General features: G+C 35.1%; 1 long non-coding RNA gene across 1 annotated transcript in view; it reads left to right on the top strand.

Annotated features, from left to right (window-relative positions):
- The first annotated feature begins 903 nt into the window (after positions 1-903).
- The window catches only part of LOC138851321 (uncharacterized), a 142,076-nt gene continuing 126,632 nt past the window's right edge, over positions 904-16,347 (top strand). Inside the window, exon 1 of the long non-coding RNA XR_011391146.1 lies at positions 904-998. This is a non-coding gene — a long non-coding RNA (uncharacterized lncRNA). The remainder of the gene's footprint in view (positions 999-16,347) is intronic.

The raw sequence follows: 16,347 nt of genomic DNA, 5'->3' as shown, positions 1-16,347 counted from the left end.
CCCACGAACACTTATGTACACATACATGTGTACACATTCTCATAGACATACATGTACTCGTCCACATGATTAAACAATGTAGCAGAGACAATATATGGGAAATTTAGATATGAGTATTTGCTTCAATATTCAGAATATATAAGACAAAAAAATGTTGATTTACAGTAATTTGAGAACATTGTTTGTGTAACTTGTGAATATTTAAAGATGTGACACGACTGAGGCACTAGTGAAGGACTGTGTGTCATGTGCACATGTTATTATGTACACATTAAATACACGTGTTGTGTATGTGTGCCATATGCACATGTGTGTTGATGATTGTCATGTGTACATGTTGTGTTGATGATTATCATATGTATATGTTGTGTGTTGATGATTGTCATGTGTACATGTTGTGTTGATGATTGTCATGTGTACATGTTGTGTGTTGATGATTGTCATGTGTACATGTTGTGTGTTGATGATTTTTGCTTAAATAGGAATGTTCTTCTTGCCGAATAAGGCAAGGAAAAATTTGTGTATGCAATAATTTCGCAAAAATCATTCTGAATCTAAGGAAAACAATATATTTCATTGTTTTTGTTTATTAAATTATTGTAAACTTATCTAAAATATATTTAGTTGGATTAGGCTAAATTAAATTGCGCTTGTTATAATAAGGTTATTTAAATTTTCTAAAATTCTTTTGGTACAAAATTATTAATTTTTATATTTCGTTTGATCTTATTCTCCTAGCCTTCCTATATTTAAGTTCACCTTAAGATCGAAGGCCTAGCCTGAGCCTCTTAAGAAACTGTTCACGCATTGAAAGTTGGAAAGAAATAGGGACTTATCTTTTAAACAATTTGCGCTGTGAACACCATTATAAAAAAACTGAACCCATCTTTACCATCTTCCTTCAGGTGCGGCGCTGGCACAGCTGGTGCTCAAAGAATAGTAACTACTCATAGTTGAGGAGAGAAGAGCTCGACTTGAAAGTAGTGGAAAAGTATGAGGTAGGACAATGAATATCGATAATGTAACAGATGTCCTATAAGCATCGTTAAATCAGGTATCCCTGAAAGGGGACATTTCAGAGGTTTACTGATTTTTCTTATTTTTCCATTTTTCTTAATCCAACTTTTAGTTTTTATTTTGCTGGTGAATCGAAGTCTCGATGGCTTTAAATTTTCACTGCTTTTTGCACAGTCAGTAGAGCCAGATTCTTAGAACAATTGCCATGAACATGTGCCCCACGACCAGAGTTCCTCCACCCATTTCCAATCATCCTGGATTAATGCAGATAGTGTCCAAAACCCTCAGTGGTGTAGTTTCGACGTTCACAAAACCCTTAGTGGTGTAGTTTCGACGTTCACAAAACCCTTAGTGGTGTAGTTTCGACGTTCACAAAACCCTTAGTGGTGTAGTTTCGACGTTCACAAAACCCTTAGTTGTGTAGTTTCGACGTTCACAAAACCCTTAGTGGTGTAGTTTCGACGTTCACAAAACCCTTAGTGGTGTAGTTTCGACGTTCACAAAACCCTTAGTGGTGTAGTTTCGACGTTCACAAAACCCTTAGTGGTGTAGTTTCGACGTTCACAAAACCCTCAGTGGTGTAGTTTCGACGTTCACAAAACCCTTAGTGGTGTAGTTTCGACGTTCACAAAACCCTTAGTGGTGTAGTTTTGACGTTCACAAAACCCTTAGTGGTGTAGTTTCGACGTTCACAAAACCCTCAGTGGAGTAGCTTCAACGTTCAGAAAACCCTCAGTGGAGTAGCTTCAACATTCAGAAAACCCTCAGTGGAGTAGCTTCAACGTTCACAAGACCCTCAGTGGAGTAGCTTCAACGTTCACAAACCCCTCAGTGGTGTAGCTTCAACGTTCACAAAACCCTCAGTTTAGCTTCAACGTTCACAAAACCCTCAGTGGAGTAGCTTCAACGTTCACAAAACCCTCAGTGGAGTAGTTTCAACGTTCACAAAACCCTCAGTGGAGTAGTTTCAACGTTCACAACACCCTCAGTGGTGTAGCTTCAACGTTCACAAAACCCTCAGTGGTGTAGCTTCAACGTTCACAAAACCCTCAGTGGAGTAGCTTCAACGTTCATAAAACCCTCAGTGGAGTAGCTTCAACGTTCACAAAACCCTCAGTGGAGTAGTTTCAACGTTCACAAAACCCTCAGTGGAGTAGTTTCAACGTTCACAACACCCTCAGTGGTGTAGCTTCAACGTTCACAAAACCCTCAGTGGAGTAGCTTCAACGTTCACAAAACCCTCAGTGGTGTAGCTTCAACGTTCACAAAACCCTCAGTGGAGTAGCTTCAACGTTCACAAAACCCTCAGTGGTGTAGCATCAACGTTCACAAAACCCTCAGTGGTGTAGCTTCAACGTTCACAACACCCTCAGTGGAGTAGCTTCAACGTTCACAAAACCCTCAGTGGAGTAGCTTCAACGTTCACAACACCCTCAGTGGAGTAGCTTCAACGTTCACAAAACCCTCAGTGGAGTAGCTTCAACGTTCACAAAAGCTGCTTAATAATTGGCTAAAGATCGAGGATGATATTCAAGTGTGTAGGTGCAGAATTTATCATTTTATCTGAAAAATAGTGAGAAAATTTCAATCTGCCTGTTCTGATCGGCTTCAGTATTTGAAGGATGATGCATCTTACGGACAGTATAGTACCCAGTAAGTTTTACTTACATGCAGCAGTTTTGCTGATGTAGTAAATAGCTAAAAGATTTTAACCCGTTGGAATCCTTGATATAACTGGAGAATAACTCTTCTGGTCGACTTAAACATTTCACCACTGGAGTTGCTTCCTGCACGCAAGATTCATGCAATTAATGGGTGACAAAAGGTCCCATTTGCAATGTTATTGCATTCTGGAAGAAGGATGATGTCCCACAAGTTTATTCTGAGTTGGTTGCAAATTTGTAGTTTAATACAATGTGTTTAATTAATTAAAGACTTGCAATTTTTGGAATCTGATGAATTACGGCTTCAGACTTGTGTTATATGCGGTCATTAGTGAATGCCTCTTCCGACTGGCTTTAAACCCTAAACGCTGGTGTACTTTAATTGAAGTATAATTGCATTGATTTTGGATGACAATCGCATTTTTTAAACAATTTTATTAAATTCTATTTTCTTAAAAAAAAAATTATTCTTTTGGACTGTAAAGATTTGAAATAGAATATAAATGTGAAAAGAATCCAAAATAAACATTAGCGTTTATAGGTTGTTTCTAAATTTAATGATCATATACTTACCTATTTTTGCAACACTTGTCACCAACAGTTTTCGTTCATATCTCGAAATTTATCGTTTATACCTCGAGAACGCCTTATTTGACCGGCTTCAAATTTCTAGTGCTGGTGTAATGTTATCTTGCGCTAGATTCACAGGACTCTTTGCATGTAATAGTACACTGGAAAAAATGGTATATAGTTCATTCCTTCATTTTATTTTCGTGTGTTAACTGGACAAAACCTCTGATCTTCAAAATTTTCACCACTCTTGTATCATCTTCCATAACAGGGATTTGCATTAATGGGCTGTGTAAGTGACATTATTAATGTGGTGTATATGTGACATTATGAAAGGGGTGTGTGACATTATTAATGGGGGTAGGTAAGTGACATTACTATTGGGGTGTGTAAGTGACATTAATGGGATGAATAACATTTTTAATGGGGTGCATAAGTAACATTATTAATGGGGTATGTGACATTATTAGAGGTGTGTAAGTGACATTATTAAAGGGGTGTATAAGTGACATTATTAAAGGGGTGTGTAAGTGACATTATTAAAGGGGTGTGTAAGTGACATTATTAAAGGGGTGTGTAAGTGACATTATTAAAGGGGTGTGTAAGTGACATTATTAAAGGGGTGTGTAAATGACATTATTAAAGGGGTGTATAAGTGACATTATTAAAGGGGTGTGTAAGTGACATTATTAAAGGGGTGTATAAGTGACATTATTAAAGGGGTGTGTAAGTGACATTATTAAAGGGGTGTATAAGTGACATTTAATCTCGAAATGGCATGTTAATATTTTACATGCACTGTTTTGCCTGAATTTATCCTCCTCTTGCTCTGACAGTATCAGAATGCATCACATTTCATAGCTGCTGTATAACCCCAACTTGTTTACCCTTCTCCTATATTTGAAATAAAATAATTGCAAACAGCATCATTTTTAAGGGACAATTCATCTTATTGAGTATGATAGCAAGATGGCTGGTGTCTTTTTTTTTCTGTCATAAACAAGTGGGATAGCAGGAATATCTTGCTACTTCTACTTACACTCAAGTCACACTACACAGGCATGCATACGCCTATACATACACACCCATCTGGATTTTCTTCTATTTCTTAATAGTTCTTGTTCTTCTTTATTTCGTCTTATCTCCATGGGAAAGTGGAAAAAAAATCATCCTCCATAATCCATGCGTTTTGTAAGAGGCGATTAAAATGCCAGGAACAAGGGGCTAGTAACCTCTTTTAGTGTATAAATTACTAAATTTGAAAAGAAAGACTCGTTTTTCTTTATAGGTCACCCTACCGGTGTGTTAAAAAACAATTCATCTGTGTGTTCGCTTTAGCCTGTGTTTGTGCTGATATTTTTAAGGGGGATTCTGGTTAGTAACAACAGAATGCCTCTTCTGCTCGGATTTCAACTCATACGGCTGATGTCTTTCGTCAAACGAGGCATCGCCTTGATTTTAGGTTAACCAATTTTAATATTCTAATTTTGTTAATCAAATTGGTTTTGTAAGGTTATCCTCGGCTAAATCTATTTAATGTTTCTTAATATTCACATAATATCTCTGAAACCTCAACACCACGACAAAAAAAAAAAAAAAAATCTTACGTACCCAAAGTTTTACTGAAACTTACTTAAGTTCCCTTGAAAACAGTTCATCAAGGTCCGGGAAAGTTTTTTGTTTCAGTTTATCTACTTCTTTGATAATCATGTTCTTCGTGACAGTAATATTACTTAATTTCTTTTCTTTGAGACCTGAATAATTATTAGTTGTTGGGATATCATGTACGTGTGTAAAGACTGAGAAGAAGTAACCAATGAAAAAAGAACACATTACCTGCTCATTATCAGTCAGATTTCCTGCCCCAGTTTTCACGATTTTACTTTTTCTATGACCTTTGTCCTACACACTTAAAAGCACCCTTTTTGGGTTTGTCTTTGATTCATTAGCAACCTTAACTTTGGTCAAATTGACTGTGCTTCTTTGACTGGTAATTTGGAGTCCAGTGATTTCCTGTAATTAGCTCAGGACTGTTTTCTGAAGCAGGGTGCAACAGCCTACCAGAACTAATAATTTGCTCGACCTAATCTTCTCAGATAAGGACACCCTCGTAAATAATCTAGTGATCACTGAAGAGCGACTATGAAATTAAGATCCCCTATTATTACTAAGTTCTCATGTCTAAAAGCCCTAATTTCGTCCCCAAAAAGTGTCCCTCTATCGCTTTCCGAGTTTTGAGTTCGGTATATTACATCTTTTTAGAAATTCTACCTAAACCTAAACCTAAATTTATATTTTCTCGTACATATAATGCTACTCCCCCTCCCTCCCCTGCCCGATATATCTATCTACATGGAACAACTTAAACCCTTTAATATGGCACCTGGCAATCATGTCCCGAATCTTTAAATGATTCCATATTGCATTTAATACAATAACATCAGAGTTTCCCGCACAAGATACCAAACGCATTTCTTTAATTTGATTCCTGGCGCTTTGACTATTAATTTAAAATTTTAATATTTTTTTTCTGCGTCTTTTTCCTATTCATCTTTGTTTTTCCAAAATTTGTCATCATCATTACCCATTGTTACTTGATAACTATTATTCTTAAAATTCAAGATATCGAAACCTAAATCAACATTTTCACGGTACATTTTTACCTTCCAAAAACCATTTCCCTAATCGAACTCCATCCCTGGCATACATGTCATTTCTACCGAAGAAGAGGTCCCAGTTTTCAATAAATGGTACTGCATTACCCTTAGTGTCTGTCCAGCCAACAATTAATAGCAATTGCTCTGGACAGCCAATAATTTCCAAAACCCCATCTTGGCAAAATGCCAGGTATAACAGGTACCTCCCTAACTATTGCTGACCTATATCTCTATGCTAGATATAAAATATAGAAATGTTAACTGTCTGGCAGACTTGGAGGAAAGAAACGAGGGGCATAGATGGAACCCACGAGCTATACAAAATTATTTTGAATTTTGGGGGAAAATTCATGTGGGTCTCCAGTGCTGACGTTGGCATCAGTAAGAACGAGAGTCAGGTCTGGAGAGAACTTGTCACTCAATTTCCGTACTTTTATTTTCCAAACTGCTCTTATAGAAGTAATGGAAATGACAGAATCCCACCAAGAAGTGCAAACTTTTACCATTGATGGGCTGCAAACTTTTACCATTGATTGGCTTCAAACTTTTACCATTGATGGGCTTCAAACTTTTACCATTGATGGACTTCAAACTTTTACCATTGATGGACTTCAAACTTTTACCATTGATGGGCTTCAACCTTTTACCATTGATGGACTTCAAACTTTTTACCATTGATGGGCTTCAAACTTTTACCATTAATGGGATTCAAACTTTTACCATTGATGGGCTTCAAACTTTTGCCATTGATGGGCTTCAAACTTTTACCATTGATGGGATTCAAACTTTTACCATTAATGGGATTCAAACTTTTACCATTAATGGGATTCAAACTTTTACCATTGATGGGATTCAAACTTTTACCATTGATGGGCTTCAAACTTTTACCATTGATGGGATTCAAACTTTTACCATTGATGGGATTCAAACTTTTACCATTGATGGGCTTCAAACTTTTACCATTGATGGGCTTCAAACTTTTACCATTGATGGGCTTCAAACTTTTACCATTGATGGGCTTTATTGAAACAGTCTGTCACTCTGAGTTGCGTAAATTTCAATTTGCCAATTTTATTAAGCAAATTGTTTCCTATGTAATAACTAGCAAATGCGTCTTCTGATAGCCTTCAAACCCTTACTAGGAAGTTATTTCGTATTAATTTTGAGCTGAGTGGGTGCCAGTTTGTCATTTTTTTTGGCACTGTCATCAAAATAGTGTGTTTAAAAATATATATAAAAAATTATTTTTCTGAAAAAAATTGAAAATAATTCTTGAAAACAATGCAAATGCAAAAGTAAAGTGGAAAAAAATAAAAATGAGCAAATTTATGGATTTTTTTTAAGTTCATTGAGGAAAAACATTCCTAGTTTTTCCTGAACATTATCAACATTTTCGTTTGTTTTATCACAAGTTTTCGTTTATTACTCGAGAATTGTTAATTCGATAGGCTTCAAAATTCTTGTAAAGATTCATGGAAGTATCAACCTGCCTTGTCCACACTGCTACATCGGCCAATCATGTGCTCTTGTTATCGTGTGATTATTGAAGAAGGTCGTCTCTGATTGGCTATTTTGGCACTTTAGCTTCGAATTAGTATAGAATTATTTGACCTTATTTACAGTGTTTTCTCCTTAATGCTGGTGAGGTGTTCTTGATCCAAGGAAGTGGATATATTAACCCCTTGCTTGAATGGGATCTGAGTACCTCCCATGCCACAGGGATTATTTGACCTACGGGTTCACCGTTTTTCTCTGGTTAAAATATATCAATTGTGAATGGAATCAATCCTCAACGGCTGATTCATCGTATGAAACTGATGAAACGTTTTACAGGTTTAGGCTGTGTAGGCCTGAAACTTTTAGTTTTAATATAATTTTCCTCACGGGAAACAATCTTTGATGTTAGGCTATATAAGTTATCATGTTCCAGCTTCCTTAATCAAACAGCTTTGTCTGAAAGAATTGGAGAATATCTCATCTAATCAGAAAAAAATCAGATTTTGACTATATTTGGTAATCCAAAGTTAAACCAGCTTAATCATCACCATCAAGATTAATGTTTACCTTTTCTGAACGGCTTCAGTGCTTTATCAGCTGATGCATCTTAACACCAGGATAATAATCATTAAGTTTAGTTTGTGTGAGGGCAAAACAATTAATTTTCAATGCCATAAATATAGTTTGGCAACTCTGAACTTTTTTTTATCAAACTGAACGATCGTAAAAGAGCAGAATGTCATTACAGTTGTAAGGAATTTTAAACCAATACAAAGGGAAACTGAATGATGAAAAACTATTAAAATTTATAAATTTTGTAGCGTTTTTGAATTTCGTGAGTTGAGAGAATTCTTAAATGCAGCAGCAATAAGTCACTCTGTCTGACTTTTTTGGGTTATCCCAGGTTCTGTACACATATGCTGCCATGTATGATAATCTATGTAAGTGTATTTGTGTATACCTGAATAAACTTACTTAGAAGGCGTAATACCAGAACCGCCACTCTGTCATTAAATATATATATATATATATATATATATATATATATATATATATATATATATATATATATATATATATATATATATATATATATATATATATATATAAATATATATATATATATATATATATATATATATATATATATATATATATATATATATATATATATATATATATATATATATATATATATATATATATATATATATATATATATATATATATATATATATATATATATATATGTCGTGCCGAATATGTAAAACTGGTCAATTAGCAAGAACTCATTTAAAATTAAGTCCTTTCTGAAATTTTCTCTTATACGTTTAAAGATATATTTTTTTCATTAATGTTAATGTAAAAAAAATTTAATTTTGCACCAAAAGAATCTTAGAAAACTTACCTAACCTTATTATAACGAGGAATTTATTTTAGCCTAACACAACTAAATATATTTTAAATACGTTTACAATAATTTAGTACTAAACAAACACAATCAAATATACTTTTTCCATTTGGTTCAAAATGATTTTGGAGAAATTATTGCATACACAAATTTTCACTTGTCCTATATGGCAATATGAGCGTTGCTATTTAAGCCAAGATCGCAAGTTCTGCCTATTCGGCACGACATATATATATATATATATATATATATATATATATATATATATATATATATATATATATATATATATATATATATATATATATATTCATAAATTTTACATATATCAACAGAAAAATGAATACACATATACAGAACATACAAACACCTAAATATGCAAAAATGTAGGTACATGTCAACCTATGCATGACTAGATCCATGCATATATGCATACATTCTCACACTTATACATAGGCACACACAAATAAGTTTATATATGTACATGTATATTCACAGGTATATGTACACCCACATGATCAGTACCTAGCTGGCCAAGCTTTGATTCGTACGAAGTATTGCGTGCTGTCAGCGGTAACAGCCTGGTGGATCAGGGCCTGATCCACGGAATGACTGGTCATGGACCTATCTGCGGAGGGGGTATTGACGCCCCGAGCACCCTCCAGGTAGATTCCATGTAGATGCATATATATATATATATATATATATATATATATATATATATATATATATATATATATATATATATATATATATATATTTATTATTATTATTATTATTATTATTATTATTATTATTATCACACTGGCCGATTCCCACCAAGGCAGGGTGGCCCGAAAAAGAAAAACTTTCACCATCATTCACTCCATCACTGTCTTGCCAGTACCTCTTCGACCCCATTTCCTATGCTCTCATTTCTATCCTCCAATAGCTGATCTATATCTGATTATATCTTACCTAACTGCCTCCTCTTTTAGTTTATAAACCTTCACCTCTCTCTTCCCTGATGCTTCTATTCTCCTTGTATCCCATCTACCTTTTACTCTGTAGCTACAACTAGAAAGTGATCTGATATATCTGTGGCCCCTCTATAAACATGTACATCCTGAAGTTTACTCAACAGTCTTTTATCTACCAATACATAATCCAACAAACTACTGTCATTTCGCCCTACATCATATCTTGTATACTTATTTATCCTCTTTTTCTTAAAATATGTATTACCTATAACTAAACCCCTTTCTATACAAAAGTTCAATCAAAGGGCTCCCATTATCATTTACACCTGGCACCCCAAACTTACCTACCACACCCTCTCTAAAAGTTTCTCCTACTTTAGCATTCAGGTCCACTACCACAATTACTCTCTCACTTGGTTCAAAGGCTCCTATACATTCACTTAACATCTCCCAAAATCTCTCTCTCTCCTCTACATTCCTCTCTTCCCCAGGTGCATACACGCTTATTATGACCCACTTTTCGCATCCAACCTTTACTTTAATCCACATAATTCTTGAATTTACACATTCATTTTCTCTTTTCTACTTCCATAACTGATCCTTCACCATTACTACTACCCCTTCCTTTGCTCTAACTCTCTCAGATACTCCAGATTTAATCCCATTTATTTCCCCCCACCGAAACTCCCCTACTGCCCCTTAAGCTTTGTTTCGCTTAGGGCCAGGACATCCAACTTCTTTTCATTCATAACATCAGCAATCATCTGTTTCTTGTCATCCGCACTACATCCACGCACATTCAAGCATCCCAGTTTTTCTTCTTCTCGTTTTTAGTAAATGTCTACAGGAGAAGGGGTTACTAGCCCATTGCTCCCGGCATTTTAGTCGCCTCATACGACACGCATGGCTTACGGAGGAAAGATTCTTTTCCAATTCCCCATGGACAATAGAAGAAATAAAGAAGAACAAGAGCTATTTAGAAAAAGGAGAAAAACCTAGATGTATGTATATATATATGCATGTGCGTGTCTGTGAAGTGTGACCAAAGTGTATGTAGGAGTAGCAAGGTATCCCTGTTATCTAGCGTGTTTATGAGACAGAAAAAGAAACCAGCAATCCTACCATCATGCAAAACAGTTACAGGTTTCTGTTTCACAGTCATCTGGCAGGACGGTAGTACTTCTCTGGGTGGTTGCTGTCTACCAACCTACTACCTATATATATATATATACATATATATATATATATATATATATATATATATATATATATATATATATATATATATATATATATATATATATATATATATATATATATATATATATATATATATATATATATATATAAATATATATATATATATATATATATATATATATATATATATATATATATATATATATATATATATATATATATATATATATATTATTATTATATAGGGAAGTACCACGTCTACAGCTGGAATGGGGACCCTCATCCTCAGAGAAGACAATAAACGTATCTCAGGGAAAACTCTAGGTTCTCCCCGGAGCTGTTTTAATATTTTCTTCTCCTACCACCCCCTGTATATTTTATATTCTATGTAAACATTTATTAATAAACAGAATACATTTATAGAAAAAACGAACATGAATATATATATATATATATATATATATATATATATATATATATATATATATATATATATATATATATATATATATATATATATATATATATATATATATATATATATATATATATATATATATATATATATATATATATATATATATATATATATATATATATATATATGCAAGGAATTCGCAAGAGCAGGCGAAATATACACAAACACTGATCTCTGGCTGAAGGAGACTCGAACCTACGAACCTTAAAACAAGGTACCCAGTGCTTTACCAATCTACCCACACTGGACCAAGTGTATATTTCGCCTGCTCTTGCGAATTCCTTGCATTGTTAATATCTCTAGTAAGGCTGATGCATGCAGGGGATGAGATGAAAAGCTGTAAGCCTTCTCCCTGAAAGCTAGCTGCTTTGGATCAAAATCTAACGCAAGCTGGACTCCAAGGTATTGGTCCAGTGTGGGTAGATTGGTAAAGCACTGCATACCTTGTTCTAAGGTTGGTAGGTTCGAGTCTCCTTCAGCCAGAGATCAGTGTTTGTATATATATATATATATATATATATATATATATATATATATATATATATATATATATATATATATATATATATATATATATATATATATATATATATATATATATATATATATATATATATATATATATATATGCATGCAAAACAACCACTGTGAATGAATAGAGAAATTCCAAGCGCTTTCGTGACTACTCACTTTATCAAGGAGCAATAAAAGTAATGCATCAAAGGAAGGTATATAAAGGGTCTAGCCGACACCTCCCTATCACATCCCACAACAAAGCAACACCTGACGCGCGACACATAAGAAATGGAACACTGCAGCAGGCCCGCTGGCCCAACTAGGCAGATCCTTCACACAACCCACCAACAAACTATTCTACCCAAGAATTAAGAATTTTAAAATTTATTATTTGTCCAATGTATTTTTAAATTCTTCCCAAATTATATTAATTATAAATGGATCTAATTTATATAAACCAAAGGAAATATATTAGTCAAAAATTCTTTTTATGAAACATGACTGAATTATATTCCTGTCGTCCACAGACTTGCTTGATACAACTTTCTCAACTTTTTGAAAATCAAATGGATGGTTATAATCTCTCACATGAATAAATAGAGCATTGGAATCTTGTCCAGTTCTAATGCTAAATTTATGTTGTTTTAATCTTAGTTCGAGACTTTTACCAGTTTGACCGTAATAAACTTTATCGCAGATTTTACAAGGAATCTTATAGATACATCCGTCAGCATTTTGGGGGGAATTCTTTATCAAAAGTTTTTTTACTGTATCAAGATTTTTAAATACAACTTTGATATTAAAAGTCTTAAGAGAAGGCATATCAACCAAGTTTTCATGGTAAGGGAGAACCAACATGTTTAGTTGAATAAGGCTGGTTGTCCCTTTTTGGATTGAAAAAAAGTATTTCTAGCAATTTTAAAAGATTTATCAATTACGTTTTTTGGGTATTTCAAATCGTTACCTATTTCATAAATTTTGGATATTTCCTCATCTATAAACTCTGGACTACAAATACGTGAAGCTCTCAAAAACATTGATGAGAAAACAGTTTAACTCTATCTTGACGTGAAGAATAATAGTGTACATAGGAACAGTTATTTGTAGGTTTTCTGTAAATTTTAAATTTGAATTCATTATTACCCTTAATATTTAAAACATCTAGAAAAGGCAATGAGTTATTTTCTTCAAACTCAACAGTAAAGTTTATAGAATGGGCTAAGCTATTTAATTTGCCAAGGAAATGGTGTATATCTACATTCTTGGGCACAAGACACACAATATCATCAACATATCTGAACCATTTAGCTCTATTAGGGAGGATTATGTTAAGCAACCTTGTTTAAAAAAAATTATGTATAGGTTACTAAGAACAGGTGAAAGAGGATTTCCCATTGCCATACCAAACTTCTGAGTGTAAAACTTATCATTAAATACAATTTTTGCATCAACAATGCAAAGTTTAATAAGTTTAATGATAGTAGGAACTGGCAATGGTAAATCATAATTAACGAGTTCTTCAGATAAGAAACTTAATAAATCATCAACGGGAACTTTCGTAAACAAGGAAGTAACATCAAAACTAACCATGTTAAAATCATTAAAGTCAGTCAAGGAGCTTAATTTATCAACTAAATCTATGTTGTTTTTAACATTAAAGTTAGAAATTTTGCCAACAATAGAGCTCAAAATGTCAACAAGCCATTTGGATAATTTATGTGAAACTGATCCTATGGAGCTAATAATTGGTCTGACTGGATTCCCTGGTTTGTGTGTTTTTTATTAGTCCATACATGTAAGGTAAAGATGGATTAGTGGAATTAAATTGTTTGACTAATTCATCTTTGCCTTTCAGTAGAAGTTTTATTGAAATTGCTGTTAACGGTTTCTAGGGGATTTGACAATAATATGAATATTTCCTTTGGTTTATATAAATTAGATCCATTTATAATTAATAGAATTTGGGAAGAATTTAATAATACCTTAGACAAATAATAAATTTTAAAATTCTTAATTCTTGGGTAGAATAGTTTGTTGGTGGGTTGTGTGAAGGAGGTGTCTAGTTGTGCCTGGGGGCCTGCTGCAGTGTTCCCTTTCTAATGAGTCGCGCGTCAGGTGTTGCTTTGTTGTGGGATGTGATAGTGAGGTGTGGTCTAGACTCTTTATATGCCTTCCTTTGATGCATTACTTTCATTGTTCCTTGACAATGTGAGTAGTCACGAAAGCGCTTGGAATTTCTCTATTCTTTCACAGTGGTTGTTTTGCATATTCTGAAATCACCTGTTTACTGTGATCTTATTGCATATATATATATATATATATATATATATATATATATATATATATATATATATATATATATATATATATATATATATATATATATATAATTATATTATATATATATATATATATATATATATATATATATATATATATATATATATATATATATATATATATATATCAGGGTTTCTATACTCAATTGTTCATTTATCCCCCAGTTAATTTGTGGGAGAGACAAGGGGGAAACAATACAGAATATATCAGTGTTAGGAAGTGTATTTGTTACCAGAAAATATGTGGAGCGGTTGTTTATCATATACGTTACCTGGGTGAGTGTGTGTGTGTGTGTGTATGTACCCTGGTTGCAGGGGTCGAGACACAGCTCCTGGCCCCGACTCTTCACTGATCGCTACTAGGTCCTCTCTCTGCTTCCAGAGCTTTGTCATACCTCGTCTTAAAGCTATGTATGGTTCCTGCCTCCACTGCATCACTTGTTAGGCTATTCCACTTCCTGACGACTCTATGACTGAAGAAATACTTCCTAACATCCCTATGACTCGTCTGAGTCTTCAGCTTCCAATTGTGACCCCTTGTTTCTGTGTCCCCTCTCTGGAACAACCTCTCTCTGTCTATCTTATCTATTCCACACAGTATTTTGTATGTCGTTATCATGTCTCCCCTGACCCGCCTGTCCTCCAATGGCGTCAGTCCGATTTTCCTCAACCTTTCTTCGTAGGAAATACCCCTGAGCTCCGGAACTAGCCTTGTTGCAAACCTTTGCACCTTCTCTAATTTCTTGACGTGTTTGCCCAGGTGTGGGTTCCAAACTGGAGCTGCATACTGCAGTATGGGCCTGATGTACACAGTGTACAGTCTCTTGAACGATTCCTTACATCGGGACGCTATTCTCAGGTTCGCCAGGCGCCCATGTGCTGCAGCAGTTATCTGGTTGATGTGTGCCTCCGGAGACGTGTGTGTGTGTGTGTGTGTGTGTGTGTGTGTGTGTGTGTGTGTGTGTGTGTGTGTGTGTTTGTGTGTGCGCATGTATGTGTATGTGTGTGTGTGTGTGTGTGTGTGTGTGTGTGTGTGTGTGTGTGTGTGTGGGTGTGTGTGTGTGCGTGTGTGTGTGTGTGTTTGTGTGTGCGCATGTATGTGTATGTGTGTGTGTGTGTGTGTGTGTGTGTGTGTGTGTTTGTGTGTGTGTTTGTGTACTCTCCTAGTTGTGGTCGAGTCACATCTCCTGCCCCGCCTCTTCACTGGTCATTATTACGTTACTCTTATTGCTCCATGAGTTTTATCGTAACTCTTCTTAAAGCTATGCATCAATCCTGCCTCCACTACATCACTCCCCAGACTATTCCACTTCCTGAAAACTCTATGACTGAAGAAATAGTTCCTAACATTCCTATGATTCATCTGAGACTTCAGCTTCCAACTGTGACCCCTTGTTGCTGTGTACCATCTCTTGAACATCCTGTCTCTGTCCACCTTGCCGATTCCTCTCAGTATTTTATGTGATGTTATCATATCCCTCCTATCTCTCCTGTCTTTCAGTGTCATCAGGCCGATTTCCCTTAATCTCTCCTCGTAGAACATGCCCCTTAACTCCGGGACTAATCTTGTTGCAAACCTTTGCACTTTCTCTAGCCTCCTTACGAGCTTGGCTGGGTGGATTCCAAAGTGTTGCTACATACTCCAATATAGGCATAACGTACACTGTGCACAGGGGCCTGAGCGAGTCCTTATCGAGATGTCGGAATGCTGTTCTTAGGTTTGCCAGGCGCCCGTGTGCTGCAGCAGTTATATGGTTGATGTGCGCCTCGGGAGATGTGCCCGGTGTTATACTCACCCCAAGAAACTTTTTCTTTAGTGTGGTTTGTAGTCTCTGGCCCCCTAGATTGTACTCCGTCTGCGATCTTCTTTGCCCTTCCTTAATCTTCACGACTTCGGGGTTGAACTCCAGGAGAGAGTTGCTTTACCAGGCCTGCAGCCTGTCGAGATCCCTTTGTAGTTCTGCCTGGTCCTCGTCCGATTGAATTCTTCTCATCAACTTCCCATCATCTGCAAACATGGACACTTCTGAGTCTATTCC

This window comes from Cherax quadricarinatus, unplaced genomic scaffold (assembly GCF_038502225.1).
Source record: "Cherax quadricarinatus isolate ZL_2023a unplaced genomic scaffold, ASM3850222v1 Contig334, whole genome shotgun sequence".
Classification (NCBI taxonomy): domain Eukaryota; kingdom Metazoa; phylum Arthropoda; class Malacostraca; order Decapoda; family Parastacidae; genus Cherax; species Cherax quadricarinatus.
The sequence above is the reverse complement of the archived record's forward strand: the minus strand, read 5'-3'. Positions and strand labels throughout refer to the sequence as shown.